Below are 15,144 nucleotides of genomic sequence, written 5' to 3'. Positions count from 1 at the left end.
TAATCTGCCCTTCTACAAGATTCAAGTCAATCATTTTATGGCCTGGGATAAATTGTCTGGTGCCATTCTGAGTTTTAAGATATTCCTTTCTTTTCAATAACAGACTGCGAGTGACTATATAACATCCAGCTGAAGACTAGCAGGGGGTACTCTTTTGCCCCCTTCTGATGCCTATGTCAGAAGCTTTCTCTATGTCCTTTATACTTTAATAAAACTTTATTACACAAAAGCTCTGAGCGATCCAGCCTCGTCTCTGTCCCCGTATTGAATTCGTCTCCTCCGGAGGCCAAGAATCCCGGCGTGTTATCGTTCAGCAACAACCTTTCAATTCCAAGCCCTTACTTGTTGTTGGAGCAAGCAATAGAGACTCTTTGGAAAGCCTGCAGACCAAGAAAATGGTAAGCAAGTGTCTCAAAGAACCATTTTTCTGTGTTTGAATGCTTGTTTCTTTTATAGAAGAGAGTGGTAAAGGGTAGGTAAAGTTAAAGGGAATGAGGTGTTGCAATTGTTTCCTAGTTCCACCCAGGCTCTGGAGGGAATGTAGTCATTTCTTCTTTCCTGAAGCCATTTACAGGTGGACATTATCAGGATGTTTTTTGTGAAGTAAACAAAGATAATTTAGTTTAGATTCAGACATGGGGGTTCTATCCCTGGGCAAGGAAGATCTCCTGGAGGAGAGCATAGCAACCCACTTCTTGACTGGAGAATCCCATGGACAGGGGAGCCTGGAGGGCTACAGTCCATAGAGTCACAAAGAGTCAGACACAACTGAAGTGACTATGCACGCACGCACAGACATGGGAGGCAGGGTTCCAGGAGATGGGCCATTATGTCTACTTCAAGCCATAGGCACTATCCCTTTAGTGATTAACTTGTACCCAAAGCACGAGTCCCCTGGAGGAGAGCATGGCAACCAACTCCAGTATTCGTGCCTTGGACAGAGGAGCCTGGTGGGCTACAGTCCACGTGTGTGCATACTCAGCCACTTTAGTCATGTCCAATTCTTCACAACCCCATGGACTGTAGCCCATCAGGCTCCTCTGTCTATGGGATTCTCCAGGCAAGAATACTGGAGTGGGTTGCCATGCCCTCCTCCAGGGGATCTTCCTGACCCAGGGATTGAACCTGTGTCTCATGTCTCTTGTGGTCACAGGTGTTGCGCAAACATCCACAATCTTCCAGCTTTTCCATGTGACCTCTAAGGGACCAAAGTGGTGTCACTTGTTCATACAGTTATATGAAACAAACTTGAGCAACAGAGTAATCATGAATATCATCTTCAAATATCAGAACAGATGATTAGAAAATGTAGAATCAGATTACTACAATTATCATCACCTCTCTCCAATTTGATGTTTGTTTCAATTAGCTATAATTGCTCCATAAATGTGGACAAGACTGGAAGAAAGTTGGAGTGAGAGAGAGATTTGAAAATGCTTTACAGCTGGTTTGGAAATGGAGAACATGCTCTAAGCAAAAATACGCATGTGTCCTTTACAATCTGTAATAGAAAAGGAAATGCATTTTCCAATGGAGCATCATGTAGCATCACAGCCCTAAAGATATCTTGATTTTAGTCCAGTGAGACCCTTTTCAGGATTCCACCCTCCACAATTTAAGATATAAATTTTTTTTTAGAAGCCACTCAAATGGTAGTTTGTTATAGAAGCAATAGGAATCAAACACATATATACGATTTAGTTTGAGAGAACTAAGTTTAAGTCTCTCAATTCACTCATTTAGCTTCCCTTGGGCAATGGCATTTTGTGTTGAAACCCTACGTTAAGTAGAAGAAGAAAATGAGAGTCAAACTGAAGATATCCTGCCCCGTTAACTGAAACAACAAATTTCTCACTGAAAAATTGGGAATGTGTGTTTTATTTTGAGGCCATTAAGGAATTAATGTGGGAAAGTAGGTCTATTAAAATTAGGATCATCCATTATAATTTAAATATTTTCAAATTTATACACTCTTTCAATCCCATGAAAATTCAAACATTCATTTTTTTACTTCTATTCTTTCCAACTTTCTCTCAAGTTTTCTTTCAGTATTATAGATGGGACTACAAATGAACATATGATTGTACATATGTATGTGTGTGTGCATGTATGTGCTCGGTCATGCCCAACTGTTTGCAACTCCATGGACTTAGCCTGCCAGGCCTCCCAGTCCATGAAATTTTCCAAGCAAGAAATACTGAAGTGGATTGTCATTTCCTTCTCCAGGGTATCTTCCCGAGCCAGGGATTGAACCCGAGTCTCCTTTGTCTCCTGCATTGGCAAGCAGATTCTTTACCACTTGCGCCACCAGGGAAGCCCAAATGAGGGTGTGAGAGTGTTTATTTGAAGATGTACAAATGCACACACACACATAATACACATACTCCTTACTCCCAAACATTTTCTTTAGACTTATAAAGTGTTTTTACACATTTTTGTAACTTACTAAACTTATTTGACAAGTAAAGCGGGATAAAATTATTTGGTATATAAAGTGGGGTAAATGTATTCAGTGTTATGATTTAATACCCATGTGCTGTGCTGTACTTATTAGCTCAGTCATGTCCAACTCTTCGAAAACCCCTGGACTATAGCCCGCCAGGCTCCTCTCTCCAGGGGATTTCTCAGGCAAGAATACTGGAGGGGGTTGCCATTTCCTTCTCCAGGGAATCTTCCTGAACCAGGGATCGAACCCATGTCTTTTGCATCTCCTGCATTGGCAGATGGATAATTTACCACGAGGGCCACCTGGGAAGCCCCCTTCAGCAGAGGAAGGACACAAGATTGAAGGATTCAGAGACCCAGAGTCAGAAACTGTGAATCTTTTTTTTTTTTTTTTTCAGATTAATCAGATTGAGGAAGTACAGCTTGCTCCTTCTGTTTATTTTCTTGCATTTTCATTTCTTTGATTTCAACTCCTCTGTACAGTTTGTGTAACTCACTTCATTAAATCTTGTGATCTGTCTCATATTCAAGAGTTTTCCCATTTTGTGGTCTTCCCATTCTCTCAAATGTATTCTCAAACTTGATTCTGAAAGGTTGTTGCTGAACGATAAGACGCCAGGATTCTTGGCCTCCGGAGGAGACGAATTCAATCTGGGACCAGAGACGAGGCTGGATCGCTCAGAGCTTTTGTGTAATAAAGTTTTATTAAAGTATAAAGGAGATAGAGAAAGCTTCTGACAGAGGCATCAGAAAGGGGCAGAAAGGGTACTGCCCTGCTAGTCTTTAGCTGGATGTTATATAGTCACTAGCAGTCTGTTAATGAAAGAAAGGAATGTCTTAAAACTCAGAATGGCACCAGATAATTCATCCCAGGCCATAAAACGATTGACTTGAAATCTTGTAGAAGGGCAGATTACCACACAAATAGTTCTGTTTGCATAGATTAGGGGAACAATATCTGAGTATAACATACCAGTTTGTCAAGTAGGTTGAGCCATTTGGCAGAACCAACTTGAAGACAGAGCCTGGGGTACATTAACATAGCTTAAGACAAACATTTCCTTAAGAATAATGTATTGGTTAACTCAAGGTTTGAGAATAGTTAGCTTCAGGTGAAACCAGGTGTCATGGCAACAGAGCATTTTAAGAGAAACCTCCTTTTAAATTTGTATAGAGAAATAAATAAATAAATAAATTTGTATAGAAAAGGGAAAAAAAATATTGCCAGTTTGTTTCCACCTGCCACTTAAGAGAGATAAAAAGGTCTGGCACTTGCAGCCTATTTCCTCCATTTGGAGACCCCTGGCCTTCCTGCCTGTTACCCTCTAAATTCCAAACAGTTAGGGAATTACCATTTTTTCATATGACTAGATGGATTCCTTAAGAACAATTGAGTCTCAAATAAAATATATACTGGAAGTCTCTCAGTCATGTCCCACCCTTTGCGACCCCATGAACAGTTCATGGAATTCTCCAAGCCAGAATACTGGAGTGGGTAGCCTTTCCCTTCTCCCGGGGATCTTCCCAACCCAGATATCAAACCCAGGTCTCCTGCATTACAGGTTCTTTACCAGCTGAGTCACAAAGGAAGCCCCAAATAAAATACATAGTACCAAGTATTTTTCTCTTTTCTTTTACTAAAAGAATAGTCATAAGTTTTACTGGTGCTGTGGGAAAAAAACTACTTTAGGCACCCATAGCTACTCATATGTTTAAAAGAAGGAAAATCTCTGACCACAGATTTCACTTGTGTGAACTTCATTCCTTTGTATATCACTACCTTAACTACTCTTCCTGGTATTCTGGAATTCAACATACAGTGTTTTATAATATGGCCTGGTTAAAGCCACGCTTTCCGGGAAACAAACTCACTCAGAAGGACAATGCAGATAGTGGAGTGCAGTTTATTACACCGGCGGGCCCAAGGCAGAGTCTCCTCTTAGCCAAGGACCCCTACCAGCATTTGTGAAAATTTTTTATACCCCATGTGTACGTGTCCAAACCCACCACCCCAAATTCCTTGAGACTTACATAAACAAAGGAAGGGTAAATACAACTGCAATAACCCCATCATTCACGTGTTATGTGTTCAAACAGTTAATAATCAATAAGCCTGTGGTCACATTCCAACCAGTTAATAATCAATAAGCCTGTGATTACATCCCGATAGATACGGAAAAAGTTTATGACCTATCCGGAGGCAGGGGTGATTAGGGTATGTTTCCTCTTAGGCGATGAGTAACCTGGATGTGATCTTCAAGGTTCCCCTGCCCAGAGGGGGTCTTATCCTTCTATTATTGTTCCCATAGGCGCTAAGCACAGAGTTCAGAGTCCACTGGAGAGGTGGCCGCACACGACCAGCACGGACAGGCCTGAGATGGAGTCCAGGCCCTATGAATTCCTTTCTTCAGCATTGAATGTTATTTTCCTCATTAGAATCTTATTCTCTTCTTCATATCTATGCCCACAATACCTACCACAGTCACTGACAGAAATAGATTATAAAATACATGTCTTTATGTGGGAGAGGGATGCTGGGGGGAAGGCATAGTTAGGGAGTTTGGGATGGACTTGTACACACTGTCATATTTAAAGTGAATAACCAACAAGGACCTACTGTATAGCTCAGGGAACTCTGCTCAGTGTTATGTGGCAGCCTGGATGGCAGCGGGGGTTGGGGGAGAATGGATACATGTATTTGTATGGCTGAGTCCCTTTGCTGTTCACAACATTGTTTGTTAATAAAATAAAAAGTTTAGAAGAATTGTATACAAAACTTTTCACAGCCTCTGGAATGAATACATACACTTTTCTTCAAAATGTCATGCAAAGGTAATATGAGGTAGGGAAAACTATGTACAAGACGCTAAAACAGCCTGACTTACTCATGGAGTGGCCACAGTCCAGTACCAGCTTCATCAGCATCATCCAGGATCTTGTTAGAAATGCAAAGTCTCTTGACTCACAAGGCAGGACAAGCTGAATCAGAAACTGCATTTGAACCAGCATCTGGGTGACTGGTATGCACAGTGAAGTGGAGAAAGTGTTGGTCTAGAACAGGCTAATTCGCTTTCTCATTGTTGACTTTTTGTGACAGGATCATTATTTGAGCTGGGTACTGCCCTGGGCTGGAGAAGGGCATGGCAGCCCACTCCAGTATTCTTGCCTTAAGAATCCCATGGACAGAGAAGCCTTGAGGGCTATGGGCCATAGGGTTGAACATAGGGCTATGGGCCATAGGGTTGGACAGGACTGAAATGACTCAGCACACATGCACTGTCCTGGGCATCATAGATGTTTAGCAATATCCCTTCAATATGACCAGATATCATGCCGGACAAAGGTATGTCTGATTGAGAACCACTGGCCCAGAGTTTGAAAGGTAGAAACAAACTGGCAGAATTCCAATAAAGGCCACGTACCCTAACTTGGATTATAACTGGCAAATCACTCATCCACAGGAAACCTATTTCTGCAATGGAAAATGGATTTTGTAAAGTACTATCTTATGGAATGTTTGTTTCTAAAAACGAAAGCATATCATTCCTATGAAGTGCTAAGATCTGTATGTCTCAAGCTTAACGAACATTTTCTAACGAGAGGTTAACTGTGACAGCCCCTAACTTATGCTGTATGTATGAAGCTCCTAATTATTTTGGCAAAACTGTTGCGAATCCAAGCAGCATACTGCCCAAGTTTTTTTTTTTTTTTTTTTTTCTCTAGTTGCAGTGAGAAGCCTTCTCATTGCAATGGCCTCTCTTGTTGCAGAACATGGGCTCTAGAGTGAGCGGGCTTCCACAGTTGAGGCACATGGGCTCAGTACTTATGCAGATTCTTAACCACAGGACCATCAGGAAAGTTCTGCCCAAGGTTTTATATTAAAATAACAAAGTTATCCAACTTATTGAAGATGGGAAGAGTAATTTTTCAAGGGATATGAGGAGCTCTGACCTACCAATGTTTTGATTAGGAACCTAATCAAGACAGTATCCTCTCTGAGACTCGAGAAAACTTGAACTCAGACTTGTGAAAAGATGCTGCTATTTAAGGTTTGTTCTCCTAAAAAGACAGGAAAGATCATGGAAAAGGAAAAATAATCACTGAATGAATTCAACTGGCTTTTAACATTGTCTCCACACAGAGAATGAGTGGAAAAATTCTCTTATCTGTCCAGACCAGATCAGTGTCCCACAGGAAAATTAATTATTAGAGGCTGGTGTAACAGGAGGGAAATGTGCTAATGAGGAAACACAGGGAGCTGTAAATATCTCCTCTGCTGCATCCCTCAACCTGTGGGTCCTTCGGATGGAGAAGACGTGACTGTAGATTGTGGACTCATAACTCTGCCCAGAGGACCAATGCTTGACTGCATCCCACTCTCTTGTCTGGAAGCAGAGCATCTTTCTTCACCATGAACCATCCAAGAGGAACTTGGATGTCTATATGCAACCTTCCTCTCAGAGACCCCACCCAGGTGAGTCCAAGAGCCCAGTAAACCCTGCAGGATATCAACCAGAACTGCAGCCAAGAACATTTACCTGAGTTCACCTGAGAGCCAGCCCAGACTAGCCCAGAGCCAAGACCACTGAAGTTGTTTGTTTGCCATGATTGATTAACATTTTAATTTGTGATGCCCAAAATAGTAGTGAATATTGAACTCATTAATGCAAGGGTCAATGTTGACCATTAAATGACTCAATTTGGAGAAGGAATAAGAGGTATAAGATGCTTCCAGTAGAAATAGAACCGAAATCCAAGGAACTTTGTGATTAACTGGAGTAAAGATATAGGGTATTAGCTGTGGAGGAATGTAAAGTGATGTAGGGTATTTTTTAAGAAGGGGCATATTTGACTATGATGAGTAAGATCCAGACCAAGGAATGCTGGCAAACATTTCCCTGCAATAGCAGTTCATGAGACACACATTTCTAAGTATCTCCTCCCTCTTAATATTCAAATATTTTTTTTAATTTATTACATGTAAATGGGTAGTGTTTAGTCACATGCAACACTCTGTGACCCAGCAAGAATACTGGAGTAGATTGCCATTCCCTCCTAATGGGGATCTTCCCGACTCAGGGATCAAACCTGTCTCTTGCATCTCCTACATTGGTAGGCAGAGTCTTTACCTAGCACCACCTGGGAAGCTCATAATTGGGTAGTGCAAAAGTGAAAGTGTTAGTCGATCAGTCATGTCCAACTCTGTGACCCCATGGACCGGGGTCCGCCAGGCTCCTCTGTGGGATTCCCCAGGCAAGAATACTGGAGTGGGTTGCCATTCCCTTCTTCAGGGGATCTACCCAACTCAGGGATCAAACCTGGGTCTCCTACATTTCAGGCAGATTCTTTACCATCTGAACCACTAGAGACGCCCATAAATGGGTAAGCTAGAGCTTAATTTGCAATGAATTCACTCACTGTAAGGCTGAATGTATTTCCAGATCAGTTAGCCTGTTAATTTCTGGATTTAAAATTGCCTGTTCAGGGAAATCTGCTCAATGTGATGTGGCAGCCTGGATGGTAAGGGAATTTGGGGAAGAATGGACACAGGTATATATATATGGCTGAGTCCCTTCACTGTCCACCTGAAACTATAACAAATTTGTTAATCAGCTATACTCCAATACAAAATAAAAAGATTTTAAAAAGTAAAATAAAATTGTCTGTTCAATCCATGGATTAAGAAGTAGACATCTTTGGCAGGGAGGTGGAGAGGAGAAGGGGGCATTTTTCACCCCAATATATAGCCCTATTTAAAAGTGCTTCTTTGAGACTTCTGGCAGTCCTCTGGTTAAGACTTTGCCTTCCAATGCCCAGGTGTGAGTTTGATCCCTGGTCAGGGAGCTAGGATTCTACATGCCTTGTGGCCAAAAAATCAAAACATAAAACAAAAGCAATGCTGTAACAAATTTAATAAACGACTTTCAAAATGGTCCACATCCAAAAACAGGTGTTTTTGTGGGTTTGCTTTTTTTTTTTTTTTTTTACTTTTTTAAATTTATTTAATTGGCAGATAACTGCTTTACAGTATTGTGGTGGGTTTTACCATACATCAACATGAATCGGCCACCAGTATTTATATATACCCCATCCTGAGCCCCCCCACCTCCCACTCCACTCTGTCCCTCTGGGTTGTCCCAGAGCACCGGCTTTGGGTGCCCTGTGTTCTTTTGCAATACTGAGCTTTATTCAGGGCAAGATAAAAGACTAAAGACATTAGGTTACATGTAGTTAAGAAGTTGTTAGGGCTTCCCTCTTGGCTCACATGGTAGAAGAGTCTGCCTGCAATGCATGAGACCCAGGTTCAATCCCTACGTCAGGAAGATCCCCTAGGGAAGGTAATGGCAACCCACTCAGTACTTTTGCCTGGAGAAGTCCACTGACAGAGGAGCCTGGCAGGATAGTCCATGGGGTTGCAAAAAGTTGGAAAGACAGAGCGACTAACTTTCACTTTCAATTTCAAGATGTTGAGATGTTGTTAGGGGCTTCCCAGGTGGCACTAGTGGTAAAGAACCCACCTGCAATGAGATGTGGGTTTAATCCCTGGGTGGGGAAGATCCCCTGGAGAAGGAAATGGCAACCCACTCCAGTACTCTTCCCTGGGAAACCTCATGGACAGAGGAGCCTGGCGGGCTCCCGTCCATGGGGTCGCAAAGAGTCAGACATGACTGAGCACCAAGGTGTTGTGAAGGTAGAGTGTGTCCCCAGTGAAACTGAACTGAATTCCTGAGTGAAAAAAATAAAATATTTGTGACTAAAAAATAAGCAAATAAATAAAATCCCCTGCTTTTCATTAAATTCACTTCATTTCTATTTGAATATTGGGCCTTTATAATGATGAACAACAAATAGTTATTTGGGTTTTGACTTGGCCCAACTTGAGAATTTTTGCCTCTAGTGGGGAAATTAAATTGATTTTAATATACTGACATCCCTGGCATATTTGTTTTGCCCTTTTTTTAATGTAATTTTTGTTCTGCTTTTGGAAGAAGTTTTCTATACTGTCCTGTTGCCTTTCTTTTCTTTTCTTTTCTTTTTTTAACTTTATAATCTTCTTATTGTCTTTATGTTTTACCAAAGCTTTCTTTACTCTTCCAAATGTCAAAATTGTAAGGGAAATATGAATATGTAAGAAGTTTAACACAATTTTACTTCATCTACTCAACCAAAGATGTTAATATTGGGGGTAAATTTCAGATAAAAATTATTTTTAAAACTTTGTATTCTTTTTTTTTTTTTCAATAACACCTTTGCTGGAACATAGTTTACATAATGGGGGCTTCCCTGGTGGCTCAGATAGTAAAGAATCTGCCTGCAATGCAGGAGACCCGAGTTCGATCCCTGAGTCAGGGATCCCCTGGAGATCCCCTGGAGAAGAGAATGGCTACCCAATCCAGTAGTCTTGCCTGGAGAATTCCAAGGGGAGAGGAACCTGGCAGTCTATAGTCCATGGGGTCACAAAGAGTCAGATATGACACTACATAACTCACTATTTTAATGTGTATGTTTAAGGGGCCTTTAACATTTACAAAGTTGTGTATTGATTACTGTTGTCTAACTCTAGAACATTTTTATCACTTCCCAAAGGAACCCCACATCATTAGAGTCACACCCTCTGCCTCTTTTTTTTTTTTTCTGGCCCCCAGCAACCACTAATCTACTTTCTCTATAGATTAGCGTACTCTGGACATTTCATATAAGTGTGATCATACAAAAAATAAAGGAAAATTGCCTGTTCACGTCCTTTGTTCTAGATAGTGAATTTCAGCATGTTTGGTAAGTTTTTTGTTTTGTTTTTAATTTTCGTTGAAGTCTAGTTGTGTTAGTTTCTGCTGTACGGCAAAGTAAGTCAGTTGTATACAAACATATATCCCCTCTTTATTGGATTTCCTTCCCATTTAAGTCTCCACAGAGCAGCTTATGAAAAGATGCTCGCCATCACTAATTACTAGAGAAATGCAAATCAAAACTACAATGAGGACTTGGCCTTCACTGAAAATCTACAAACCATAAATGCTGGAGAGGGTGGGGAGGAATGGGAACCCTCTTGCACTGTTGGTGGGAATGTAAATTGATGCAGCCATCATGGAAAACAGTATGGAGGTTCCTTAAAAAAACTAACCATAGAACTGCCATATGACCCAGCATGTTTTTTATTCCTATTTTTTTTACTGTATTCTTTCAAACTAAGAATTGAAATTTCATCATCAATTTGCTGTTCCCCATTTAGATACTTTATGTGCCTGCCTGCTAAGTTGATTCAGTAGTGTCCGACTCTGCAACCCCATGGACTGACATGCCAGGCTCCTCTGTCCATGGGATTCTCCAGGAAAGGATACTGGAGTGGGCTGCCATGCCCTCCTCCAGGGGAGCTTCCCCACTCAGGGATCAAACCCAAGTCTCTTAGGTCTCCTGCATCTGCTGGCACGGACTTTACCACTAGCACCACCTGGGAAGCCCATTCAGATATTTGTGCAGAAGGTCTGAGAGTTTCTACATTTCTGTGGTAAAATCTGTGTCAATTTTATGTTCCCTCCATTATTGGTTTTTTTTTTTAACTGAAGCAATTGTGTTCACCTAAATATTCTTCACTTGCAAATCCTTACCTTAATCAAAAATGAAAATGAATGCTCCTCTTCATACTCAATGCTAATAAGCCATGCTTTATGCATGCTTTCAACTACTTTCCTCATCTTATTCTTAGATCTTTTAAATTTAGAACTATCTCTAAAAGTTGCATAATGTTCAATCTCCATTTAAAAGGGGTTTCTCTTTACCTTTGTCAATTTTCTTCCAAATGCAGAATTGAATGGATATATTTCTGTCTAAAAGGAAATTATACACAGATAGTGCTTCCATCTCATATTTTAAAAACTGTTGAATTATTTTATATATATATATATAATTATATAATTATTATATATTACACATATCTGTGTAATCCAAAATTGAAGTCATTATTAAGTTATAAGTACTGTATTATCTTTTCTTTTAGAAATTTAGTTTTGATTTTTCCTTAAACTGTCTTTTGTATAGGTGTTTTTAATATATAATTTCATAAAGCACCAAAGATACATAACAGCAACAAAGGACCCCTTGAGACTTGAAGTTTCAGCAGCAGGGAGACCACCTTGTTCCTCAATATTTTCTGACACTTTCTCTCCTCACTCTTCCTCCTGCTCATTTCTCTCACCCCCTGGCTTCTTTTTTAGACTGGAACATCTTAAAGAAGCACCCTCCTCAGGCCTTCACTTTGATTTCCCCTTGCCAGGCACACACTTGCCAGGTATGCTCATCCACTCTCTTTCTTCCTTTATGCCTCTGTTCAAATATCACATTTTTTACAGGTCTTGCTTAAACATGCATTAAAAAGTAGCACTCCCTTTTCACTCTCTCCCTTATACATGCTTTTGTTTTCTTTGTAACACTTCTCACCATCTGGCAAGCTATATGATTTTCATTTGCTTACATATGGTCTCCATAATGGGCTTTTGAGAGCTTCTGCTTTTTGACACCCTATACTCCCTGCATAGACATTACCTGGAACATTGTCCCAAGTCAATTTATATTTTGCAAATGCATGAAAGAATTTCTCATTAAAACTGCGAATATGTGACATCTTTGAAAAAAATGAGAAAAGCACAAGTTTGCTTCTTAGAGATGACACAGGAGTTTCTCTAAAGTGGACCAAATCCATGAACAAATATTGAAATTAATTTCCTAATGGGAAACTTCAAATGGAAGCACTTGCAATGTGACTAATGTACATTTGTGTGAAAATTAGTTGTGCTATTTTCCCCTTTTCTGTTAGTCACCTCCACCACATGGCACAAGGGAATCAAACAAAAGTTTCAGAATTTCTTCTTATGGGATTTTCAGAGGATCCAGAACTGCAGCCCCTCATATTTGGGCTTTTCCTCTCTATGTACCTAATCACAGTATTTGGAAACCTGCTCATCATCCTGGCCACCATCTTTGACTCCCACCTCCACACCCCCATGTACTTCTTCCTCTCCAACTTATCCTTTGTAGATATCGGTTTCACCTCCACCACCATCCCAAAGATGCTATGGAACATCCACACCCAGACCCAAGTTATAACCTATGAAGCCTGCATCTTCCAGATGCATTTTTTCACACTCTTTATAGGATTGGACATCTTCCTCCTCACCGTGATGGCCTATGACCGCTTCGTGGCCATCTGTCACCCCCTGCGCTACACGGTCATCATGAACCCCCGGATCTGCGGACTGATGGTGCTGGTGTCCTGGATCATCAGTCTCCTGCATGCCTTGTTAGAAAGCTTAATGGTGCTGCAGCTGTCTTTCTGTACAGTCTTAGAAATCCCTCACTTTTTCTGTGAACTCAATCAAATGATCAAACTTGCCAGTTCTGACACTTTTCTCAATAACATGGTGATGTATTTTGTAGCTGTGTTCCTGGCTGGTGGTTCTGTCTTTGGTATCATTTATTCATATTCTCAGATAATGTTCTGTATATGTGAAATCTCATCATCTCAGGGGAAGTATAAAGCATTTTCCACCTGTGCATCTCACCTCTCAGTTGTCTCCTTATTTTATTGTACAGGTTTAGGAGTGTACCTTAGCTCTGCTGCTACCCACGGCTCACACTCAATCGTAACAGCTTCAGTGATGTACACTGTGATCACACCTATGCTGAACCCCTTCATCTACAGTCTGAGAAATAAAGATTTAAAGAGGGGTCTGAAAATGCTCTTTGGAAAGGAAAATATAAAAGTGTCTATTGTCCTAGGGCTTGAGAAATGCCTGTGATAGCAGATCTCAAAACCTGAGCCAAATATTGCCAGTCTTTGATCAGATTATGAAAGTAGAACATGCCTCTTCTGTTTTTCTTGGAGTTTCTATTTCAACTTCTCTATACAACTTATTTAACTCACTTTTATTTTTTATGGCATCTCTGATATCCAAGAGTTTTTTCCCTTTTTTTATTTTTGTACTCAATTGTATTCCCAACATTGGAGGTGAAATATTTGAAAATTCCCATTTATCTCAAGGGATTTCTTAAGAATAATTTCTTCTCAAATGAAATATATCATACTGACATGTTTGACTCCTTGTGACCCCATGGACTGTAGCCCGCCAGGCTCCTCTGTCCATGGGATTTTTGCTTGTTGTTTGTCTAAAAGAGTAGACATGAGCTGTAAAAATCCTATGTACCAGAAAACTTCTCTATAAATAGCTATTTATAAGTTTATAACAGAGGAAAACCTGAAACCACTCTTTTTCACTTTTGTTAACATCATTCTTTGCACATCACTACCTTAATTGGTCTTCTTGATTATCCAAACCTTAACACATTGATTGTTATCACTGATCAAGGTTGCTTTTCTATTCATTAGGATCTTAGTCTACTACATAGCTTGTGTCCACTTGAGGCAGGAGGTAGACGTCCATCCCCCACCCAGGGTAAAGCAATTGGAGATTAATCCCCCGTACATTGAAACTCTAAGATGAGAATAATAGGAAACAAGAGAGGAGGCTGGACCTTGCTCAGACCACATATCTCTGATTCCTGAAGTGAGGAGATGTCCCCAATCACACACGTGTAGAAAGGCTCCTTGGAGGTCAAAGGGGAGTGATGTCAAGGGATGTTCTACCCACAGGCCTCTTTGGTAGAATCCATCTTGGCTAAGAAATGCATGTGCACACATGGGAGGATTCTGGGATATACCATATATGGACTGTGAACCATGTAAATCAAAAGTATTGGCCTAACAAAACCAGGAAGAAATGCCCCATGAAAGTAATTCTAATTGCCACAAGGGTGAAGCTCAGAGACTCTCTGAGTCCACCCATGTGTCTATCCACAGGTACTGTACTCTTTTTTTTTTCCTATTAATAAATAAAAATATTCTTAAAAATACTTTTCCTCTTTAAAAAGTGTTTTTTTCCTCTTACTTTTCTTTGTGAAAATTTTTTTCTGCAACACTGAAGGGCCAGGGCCCTTGTCTCTGACTACTGGTCTAGTGGCTAGAATTCCTTGCTCTCACCGCCACGACCTGAACTTGATCCCTGCCTAGGAACCCAAGACCCACTTCAAGCCATCGCAGTCTGAGTAGGATCACACTGGGTCTATCATACTCATTGACAAAAGTGATAATAAAATACATGCCTCCAAGTCAAATCTATACAGAAAGACAAGTATAAAAATAGATTGATATAATATGGCCTTAGAATGAATTTTACTTTAAATATAATGAAGCAAAATGCTAAGTCATTCATTTTGTTATTGCTATTGTTCAGCACTCAGTCATGTCCAACTCTTTGCGGCTCCATAGACTGCCGCACGCCAAGTTTCCCTGTCCTTTACCATCTCCTGTAGCTTGCCCAAACTCATGTCCATTGAGTTGGTGATGTCATCCCACCATTTTATCCTTTGTCATCCCCTTCTCCCCCCACCTTCAATCTTTCCCAGCATCAGGGTCTTTTCAAATGAGTAAGTTCTTCACATCAGATGGCCAAAGTATTAGAACTTCAGCCTCTACATCAGTCCCTCCAATGAATATTCAAGATTGCTTTCCTTTAGGATTGACTGGTTTGATTTCCTTGCAGTCCAAGGGACTCTCAAGAGTCTTCTCCAACACCACAGTTCAAAAGCATCCATTCTTTGGCTCTCAGCCCATCCTTATGGTCCATTTATTACATTTATTACTATGCA

General features: G+C 40.5%; 1 pseudogene; it reads left to right on the top strand.

Moving 5' to 3' along the window:
* Nucleotides 1-13,238, top strand: part of LOC133061580 (olfactory receptor 7A17-like) — a 32,840-nt pseudogene extending 19,602 nt beyond the window's left edge.
* Nucleotides 13,239-15,144: the final 1,906 nt, after the last annotated feature.

This window comes from Dama dama, chromosome 9 (genome assembly GCF_033118175.1).
Source record: "Dama dama isolate Ldn47 chromosome 9, ASM3311817v1, whole genome shotgun sequence".
In the NCBI taxonomy this organism is placed as follows: domain Eukaryota; kingdom Metazoa; phylum Chordata; class Mammalia; order Artiodactyla; family Cervidae; genus Dama; species Dama dama.
Note: the sequence above shows the minus strand (reverse complement) of the source record. Positions and strands in the feature narration are given on the sequence as shown.